Source organism: Nannobrachium achirus (genome assembly GCF_963921795.1).
Source record: "Nannobrachium achirus genome assembly, chromosome: 14".
Lineage (NCBI taxonomy): Eukaryota > Metazoa > Chordata > Actinopteri > Myctophiformes > Myctophidae > Nannobrachium > Nannobrachium achirus.
Genome location: NC_137821.1, coordinates 320,711 through 330,895, shown reverse-complemented (window position 1 = coordinate 330,895; position 10,185 = coordinate 320,711).

The window sequence follows — 10,185 nt, the reverse complement described above, 5'->3', positions numbered from 1 at the left end:
CCCCCCATGAATGTTCTTCATGGGGTATTTAAAAAATAGCAGATCTGCAAGCTTGCAGTGCGGCACTGTGAGCTTGCATATCTGTTATTTTTCAATAGCAAAAGTATAAAATAATTAAGGCCCTGGCTTCCACCTTGAGCCCTAGTAACTCAGTCCCACTTTTCTCCCCCTTGTGACGCCCCTGCTCGGTATCGGCCGCTGCCGTGAGAAGTATCTGGCGAGTACGAGTACAGCAAAATAGGGTTGTATCGGGGCGAGTACCGATACCGCGAGTACCGATACCGCATCCCTAAAGACAACTAATGAAAAAGTTGGAAAATAAAGATATTGAGTTAAAACCTTGAGGAGTTCTTTGGAACTATTTTATGTCTGTTGCATATAGTCTTTTGCATAGATGTTGTGTAGAGGTCAATTTGTGCTTTTACCAATAACTATGCCGATTAGTGTAAAATCGGCAGAGTCTCTGTCATTTATAGCGCCACCAGAAGGCCGAAAACGCATTCTTCAATATTACTCCTTCAGATTTTATCCGATAATCACACAAATGGGCACACAGTATCTCTACAGTGATGTAATCATGACGGATTTGTCCAATATCATATTCTATCTAATTGGATAACATTGAATTCCAAGGTTTGCAGGATTGCTCCTTTTTGAACAAAATGTCTCAAACGCAGCCTGCTATTTGTGTGAGATTCTGCACGCACATTCCCACTAGGCCAAGGAACAGATGCCACCCTTCTCACATTGGCCTGTTATAGCGCCACCAGCGGGTCAATTTTTGCAAAACCCATTTTTGGAACAAAATGCCTCAAATCCCGCATGCAGCGTCCGATTGCCGTGAAAGGCCAAAGAACATGTGGTACCCTTTTGACTTTTGCCTATTATAGTCACCACTAGGCCAAAAAAAAAACACCTGACCTGCCGGAGACCTGTTCGGAAGAACACTGCTTCCAGTTTTTCTTTGATGTCTTCTTTGCTTTCCCTTGATGCTTTTTTGCTTTCCTACTTTTTCTACCTTGGCCACTTTATCGCTGCTTGCAGCTATATTTATTATTATTATTATTATTTTTAGATTGATCTGTATGTCAGTGTCTGTGTTTGTTTAAGCCTGTAGCCCAGGGGTCTACAACGTTTTCAGACCAAGGACCCCTTAGTTGAGAGAGAGATGAAGCAGGGACCCCTGAGTTGAGAGAGAGATAAAGCAGGGACCCCTTAGTTGAGAGAGAGATGAAGCAGGGACCCCTTAGTTGAGAGAGAGATGAAGCAGGGACCCCTTAGTTGAGAGAGAGATGAAGCAGGGACCCCTTAGTTGAGAGAGAGATGAAGCAGTGACCCCTTAGTTGAGAGAGAGATGAAGCAGGGACCCCTTAGCTGAGAGAGAGATGAAGCAGGGACCCCTTAGTTGAGAGAGAGATGAAGCAGGGACCCCCACAACCTGTTCATAGATTCCATATAGTTTCATCCTTTGACAACACAATCATCAGTGTATTTTGGATTCATGTCAATTTGTGTTTTCAGATATTGAACCACTTGAACCTTAGTCTGCTCTTTTTTCCCCCATACACTAAACCTCTTTGCCAAAAATAGACGATCTACAAGCTCGCACGTTGTGAGCTTGTAGATCTGCTATTTTTGGCAAAAGATCTCAGAATATGGACGCTAGGGTTCAAGTGGTTAATATAAAAAAGGAGGAAAAAAAGGTTTATATCGCTCAATGATTTGGAGGACCACCTGTAGTAAAAGCAGCCAAAGGTATGGCTCCTCCATACCTCCAAAACCTGATCAACCCCATACACCCCCACTCGTTCACTTAGATCATCCAACACAGGGATGCTGACAGAACCCTCGCTAAAAACTCCAGGGCAAAAATCCACTCGTCCGAGACAGTTTGCCCTCCTGGCCCCCAAGCTGTGGAATAAACTCCCTGTCGCACTTAGAACAACGGACTCACTCGCTAGCTTTCGCCGTGGACTGAAGACTCACCTTTTCAGACTCCACCTAAACCCTTAGCACTACTGAAACACTCAATGACCCTACATGAAGCTAGTTAGCATTGTTTTTTTGTTTTTTTAGAACCTTTTTTTCTTGACTGATTATATTGTTTTTTCTAGATAGATATTCCTATGCATTTGTTATATTGCTGTTGATGTTCTGACATATTATCTTGTTTATTATAGTGATGTTTTACCTGCTTATTGTAAGTCACTTTGGATTAAAAGCGTCTGCTAAATGCCTAAACTGTAAACTGTAATTCTGAGTACCACCACTAGGGGTCCCGGACCCCCTGTAGTAACTCTGAGGACCCCCTAGGGGTCCCGGACCCCCTGTTGAAGACCCATGCTGTAGCCCAATCAGGGACCAGCATTTAACAGCCAATGGGGGACCAGCATTCCTGGTGATGTCATCATTAACAGCCAATGGGGGACCAGCATTCCTGGTGATGTCAGTGGTGAGCTCTGCTGGTGCACAACCAGGCCATATATGGTCATGGTCGACAGAGTGCAGTTCTCTGTTTAAAAATAGCAGATCTACAAGCTCACAACGCATCCCATTGCTGCCCATTTTTAGCTTGTAGATCGGCTACTTTTGAAACATGTTGATAAACCTTCCTGATTGGCTGGTTCGGTGCCAGGGGACGGGTCAGCTTCAGCAGTGACCAATCACAGAGCTTAAAGCGGTGAGCAATCACAGAGCTTAAAGGAGTGACCAATCACAGAGCTTCCTGCTGATACAAAAGGGTTGTGAGTCTCAGTGAGCTTCACACTGATGGACACACTGAGGAGGTAGGATCTATCTACCTTATTACCTTATTACCTACCTACCTTATTACCTTATTACCTACCTTATTACTATACACACCCATGGACACACTGAGGAGGTAGGATCTATCTACTTACTAACCTACCTACCTACTAACCCTAACCCTTCACACTGATGGACACTCTGAGGAGGTAGGATCTATATACCTTATTACCTTATTACCTACCTACCTTATTACCTACCTACCTTATTACCTACCTTATTACTATACACACCCATGGACACACTGAGGAGGTAGGGTCTATCTACTTACTAACCTACCTACCTACTAACCCTAACCCTAACCCTTCACACTGATGGACACTCTGAGGAGGTAGGATCTATCTACCTTATTACCTTATTACCTACCTTATTACTATACACACCCATGGACACACTGAGGAGGTAGGATCTATCTACTTACTAACCTACCTACCTACTAACCCTAACCCTAACCCTTCACACTGATGGACACTCTGAGGAGGTAGATAGATAGATAGATAGATAGATAGATAGATAGATACCTCTAGGTAGGATCTATATACCTTATTACCTTATTACCTACCTACCTTATTACCTTATTACCTACCTTATTACTATACACACCCATGGACACACTGAGGAGGTAGGATCTATCTACCTTATTACCTTATTACCTACCTACCTACCTACCTACCTACCTACCTATCTATCTACCTACCTACCTATCTATCTACCTACCTACCTACCTACCTACCTACCTACCTACCTACCTACCTACCTATCTATCTATCTATCTACCTACCTACCTATCTATCTATCTACCTACCTACCTACCTACCTACGTACCTATCTACCTACCTACCTACCTACCTACCTACCTACCTACCTACCTATCTACCTACCTACCTATCTATCTATCTACCTACCTACCTACCTACCTACGTACCTATCTACCTACCTACCTACCTACCTACCTACCTACCTACCTACCTACCTACCTACCTATCTACCTACCTACCTACCTACCTACCTACCTACCTACCTACCTACCTACCTACCTATCTATCTATCTACCTACCTACCTACCTACCTACCTACCTACCTACCTATCTACCTTATTACCACACACTGAGGTAGGAGAGAGAGTGTGGGTGGGTTTGTTAGATGGTCTGTTTTCCCTGAATGTTGGAGACAGGAGGTCTAGAGATCTACTCTAATTAGATCACTCGGTGCCGCATCTGCTATTTTTGAAAAAAGTTGTGAAAATGTGTGCAAATCTTTAAATATATGTATTTTCAAACCGAAAGGTTGTAACTAAAATTTTGCTTCTGGGGGGTCCCTGGAACTAGATATTTTGAGATGGGGGTCTGTGGCCAAATAAATATCAGTTTGGGTGTCCTTCAAATGAAAAGGTTTGAGCACCACTGACATAGTAGTCTCTCAAGAACAGACTAACTGAGCTCCAGTTGAGTGAAAAGGACCTTTTCTTTGACGATGGCTGGCCAGATTGCTGACATAGAAACATAGGTTTTTTTCCAAAAATCTTAGAAGGATTCAAAAGACACTTATAGAATCGGGTCAAAATTCTAATTTTCACGATTGTAGATCTGCTATTTTTTTATATTTAAAGCATAAAATATTGCGTAATAATGTGTTCAGGCCTAAATGGGTTAAACATGGGAGACGATCTAGACTACAGCAGGGGTTTTCAAAGCTTTTTGTCTCAGGGCACCCTAACCCTAACCCTAACCCTAACCCTAATCATTGCTATAGAGTGTTCAGTAACAGTGTTAAATAGCTCTATATTGTGACAGTAATCATTGCTATAGAGTGTTCAGTAACAGTGTTAAATAGCTCTATATTGTGACAGTAATCATTGCTATAGAGTGTTCAGTAACAGTGTTAAATAGCTCTATATTGTGACAGTAATCATTGCTAGTGTTCAGTAACAGTGTTAAATGGCTCTATATTGTGACAGTAATCATTGCTATAGAGTGTTCAGTAACAGTGTTAAATAGCTCTATATTGTGACAGTAATCGTTGCTATAGAGTGTTCAGTAACAGTGTTAAATAGCTCTATATTGTGACAGTAATCATTGCTATAGAGTGTTCAGTAACAGTGTTAAATAGCTCTATATTGTGACAGTAATCAATTCAATTCAAATAGCTTTAGTGGCATAAATGTAACAATTACAATATTGCCAAAGCATATCTATCTAAATACTGTCATAATGATGTAAATGTACAGAATTGAACAGCGTTTCAAGCTAACAGTCACAATGAGTGTTGTTTGTTTAAGTGTCCCTCAGTGTGTTTGTTAGGGTTAGGGTTAGGGTCCCTCAGTGTGAGCAGCTAAACATGCTGCAGGTTCCTCTCCTAACAGAATGTGTTGTTTGTCATCTAGAAGTGTAACGTTTGGAGTTAACAGTATTCTGCTCTCATGTTATTATATTTGTCACATTTTAATAGAAAGTGTGTCTCAGCGGGGGTGCAGTGAGGACTTCTTACTGATGTCCAGACTTTGGTCACTATTTGGTCAGTAGGCCTCTCTGTCTCTGCTTTGTATCTTTATCTATCTATATCTAACCCTAACCCTCTCTGTCTCTGCTTTGTATCTTTATCTATCTATATCTAACCCTAACCCTCTCTGTCTCTGCTTTGTATCTTTATCTATCTATATCTAACCCTAACCCTCTCTGTCTCTGCTTTGTATCTTTATCTATCTATATCTAACCCTAACCCTCTCTGTCTCTGCTTTGTATCTTTATCTATCTATATCTAACCCTAACCCTCTCTGTCTCTGCTTTGTATCTTTATCTATCTATATCTAACCCTAACCCTCTCTGTCTCTGCTTTGTATCTTTATCTATCTATATCTAACCCTAACCCTCTCTGTCTCTGCTTTGTATCTTTATCTATCTATATCTAACCCTAACCCTCTCTGTCTCTGCTTTGTATCTTTATCTATCTATATCTAACCCTAACCCTCTCTGTCTCTGCTTTGTATCTTTGACCGTAAACACATCCTCTGACATGTTTTATCTTTGATCATAAACACTACTCTGACATGTTATATTCATGTTTTATTGATCATAAACACTACTCTGACATGTTATATTCATGTTTTATTGATCATAAACACTACTCTGACATGTTATATTCATGTTTTATTGATCATAAACACTACTCTGACATGTTATATTCGTGTTTTATTGATCATAAACACTACTCTGACATGTTATATTCGTGTTTTATTGATCATAAACTCATACTCTGACATGTTATATTTGTGTTTTATTGATCATAAACTCATACTCTGACATGTTATATTCATGTTTTATTGATCATAAACACTACTCTGAACATGTTATATTCATGTTTTATTGATCATAAACTCATACTCTGACAGGTTGTAATCATGTTTTATCAGGTTAAAGTCATGTTTTAGGGCCAGATAGCAATTCAGTTTGTGTTAAGTTTTGGTTTGATTTGTCCAATGTTCCAGAGAGGTGTCTTTTGTTAGTTTAATCCAGTGTTTCTCAACCTTTTTTCTGCATGGGCACACTTTTCATGTCCCAAGAATCCATGGTCACACCAACATAATACGTGGGTGTAAATATCGTCACTGTTGGGAAGAAACCTTGTACCTCCCATGTTTCAAATGTGTACGTTTCTTTGCAAAGTAAAGCCCTGCTTCATCATACAAGGCTGTTGCACAACAGTAGTGAAAACAACCAATCGGTGCGAGGCGTTGTGTGCTTGTAGATTCACTGTTTTCACTAGTTTAAATCATTTTTAAAAATGATAAATACAATACTGGCTTTCAAGCAGTTTCAATGGGCACACTTGACCCTTCTCAGGGGCACACCAAAGGTCCCCAGGACCAGTGGTTGAGAAACACTGGTTTAATCATTTGGTTCTCTCTCTCTCTCTCTCTCTCTCTCTCTCTCTCTCTCTCTCTCTCTCTCTCTCTCTCTCTCTCTCTCTCCCCCCCCTCTCTCTCTCTCTCTCTCTCTCTCTCTCTCTCTCTCTCTCTCTCTCAGTAAGAGGTCAGTGATTTTTAGCATTAGCTTATCAGCTTTGCAGCTAGCATTAGCAGCCGAGGCTTTAGGATTAAAGCTCAGACTCTGTGACAGAGAAACACTTCACTTTTTTATTTTATTCACCCTTATTTTAATTGTCTAGACTCCTAGAGCACACTTGTAATTACAAAATACAGATTGTGAAAATAGCCGATATACAAGCTCACAACAAGCTTTTCATAGGTTACTATTCATTACACACACACACACACCCACACACACACACACACACACACACACACACACACACACACACACACACACACACACACACACACACACACACAGGCACAGTTGGAGGTACATCGTTGTGTAAACAGAACATATATACAGTTGGAGGTACATCGTTGTGTAAACAGAACATATATACAGTTGGAGGTACATCGTTGTGTAAACAGAACATATATACAGTTGGAGGTACATCATTGTGTAAACAGAACATATATACAGTTGGAGGTACAGCATTGTGTAAACAGAACATATATACAGTTGGAGGTACATCGTTGTGTAAACAGAACATATATACAGTTGGAGGTACAGCATTGTGTAAACAGAACATATATACAGTTGGAGGTACAGCATTGTGTAAACAGAACATATATACAGTTGGAGGTACAGCATTGTGTAAACAGCTATGTCACATTGTGTCCTTATATACGTTATGGGGAGAACAGGGTAAGATGAACCACTTTGTGCTTATGTTGCCCTGGAAGCAAGAAAACGTGAGATGGCAGTAAATTCAAAACATCTCGACATATTTCATGATGTCTGCGATCATTTGAAATTATAAGTACGTTTCTATGACAAAGGACCACAAACATATGACTTAGTAAAAAAATAAGTGGTCATTTGGTTCAACTTGCCCCAGGTGAGGGGTAAATTGATCCAAGTAAAGGGGAAAGTTGACCCACGTGATATTCTAAAGTTTAAACTTGAACAAAGAATGTATGTACTTATCAGAAATATTTCAATAACCCATTTCCCTTTTGCAAATAGTCTTATTTACTTTCTTACGGTTATTTAAACTGTAAGAAAAACTATTAAAACCAATTAAATGAAGTTTGTTATTCAGAACCTTTTAATATTTGCAATTAGAACTAGAATTATGTGTTGCACATAGAACACTCTGTAAAGATGTTTACAAAAGTTAAGTACAGTACAGTAGCAACTACTGGAAAAATATGCTGTTGGCGTATAGAATATGCCAAACTTTTTGCAAAGGCACATCTGAGGATGCTCTTTTCTTTTCCTGTTGCTCTTTTTGCCTTTTGCACTCCTTTATTTTTTCATTTTTTACGTCTTACTATTATTTACACCTTTTTTAGATTATTATTATTATTATTTTTAGATGTGGTTTGCTGTTATTATATTGTTTTTTGATATACGACTGCATTGTCTGAAGGATGCCAAACAAAAACAAATTTTACTCTTATGTACCTGTACAAAAGACGTAACAATAAAGTACAACCTTGAACCTTGAACCTTGATTATTAATATAATATTAAAAACTTCTCTTAAATTAGTGTATTCATCAAAATGAAAGATCATTCAGCATAATTTGAGTAGCAAAGACCTAATAAAAAATTTGAATGGTGATTCACATAGTTCATCTTGCCCCAAGGCATTTGGTTCATCTTGCCCCACGGCCACCATTTTGACAAAACCTGGCTAGCTTAATGCTTAAAGGGATATTCCACTTTCAACAGGGAGCAGTGGAAGGGCCTCTCTCCACATACACACCCATTGTAACTTCATTTTAACCATGATAGATTCATTAAAAACACACATTATTTTTCTGGTGACTCATACTACCCTCCTAATACGTGAGCAGGTCGTGTTTTTTCGATAAATCTTTTCATTTATTTTTAATAATTATTTGGGAAAATGGAAAAAATGAAATACAAAAAATAATAATTAAAAAAAATGAAAAAGGTTATCGAAGAAACACGGCCTGCTCACATATTAGGAGGGTAATATGAGTCACCAGAAAAAATAATGGGTGTTTTTAATTAATCTATCATGGTTAAAATGGAGTTTGAAGTTACAATGGGTGTGTGTGGGGAGAGGCCCTGGGCCTGGAGGGCATGGTAACATTTACATCAAATATCTAAATATTGAATGAAGTAAATTAAAAACTGTTCAGGGTGTTCATAAAAGCCTGATTAGATGATAAAGTGACCAAAAGTTTTTTTGAAAGTGTAATATCCCTTTAAGGCTCATCTTTAGCTAAATGATTCACATAGTTTCATACACAGGGATATCACCAACATAGTTTTATACACAGGGATATCACCAACATAGTTTTATACACAGGGATATCACCAACATGCATGATGTATACGTTTAAACCTGGGTACATTTGCTTTAAGATAAAAATCATTATACCATAAAAGTAAAAAATGTACTTCGACCAGCAAAAAACACTTTTTTGGGTAGAAACATGCTTTCCACTTTGCCCATGTGTCTGTCAACTCCACAGCCAGGTAGAAATGATGTTTGCATTCTTATTTTAATGTCAAATGACAACTCATGTGTATAGTTTTAAAGATAAAGGGGGTGGTTCATCTTACCCCATTCTCCCTATACAGTATACAGGGTATAAAGCTTTTTGGATGTGGCAATTCCCCTTGCCACTGATTGTATTTAACAGCCTTTCTTATGTTTTCCCCCCAAAGTTTTAACTGACTGTAATTATTTCACACAACACTGGGTTACAATTTGAGTTGTATTGTATTTATGTTACAGGGAGAGATGTTTGATTTTGATTGTTTGTACTGATTTATTGATTGATTTGGTGACTCCATTGTAGGGAGTGTTCATGCACACCTGTGCTCACTTAGACCTGACCTAATTTCCTGAAAGCTAAACCATACCTGTGGGTTTGGGGGAAGTGGGAAATTGGGTCCTTTAATGTGATGTAAATATTGATGTGATGAATTTGAGATGTGATGTGTGTATTTAAATGTGTATTGTCTTTAGACATGGAATGAGTCTGGTATATATAGTTGTGGAATCAACTCAGAATTGGTACGGTCCAGTGGGAGGGGCTTAGCCTTTAAGAGGGAGACCTGCCACTGCTCAGATTAGTTGATGTAGAGACAGATATAAAAAGCTAGATACCTCGTCCACCCGCTGCAGTTGATTGGAACTGCCTCTGATTTGCCTACCGACCTTCCGTGTCTGTTACGACACAGAAGAATTCCAAGCCTGTCAATCAAAAAGGCCCACCAAGGCGAGACGGGTACCAGAGAGCCGGAAGAGGCGTCTACCTTTTTATGTCTGTGGATGTAGAGCTGTGTGTGAGAGAGATCCCAATCGC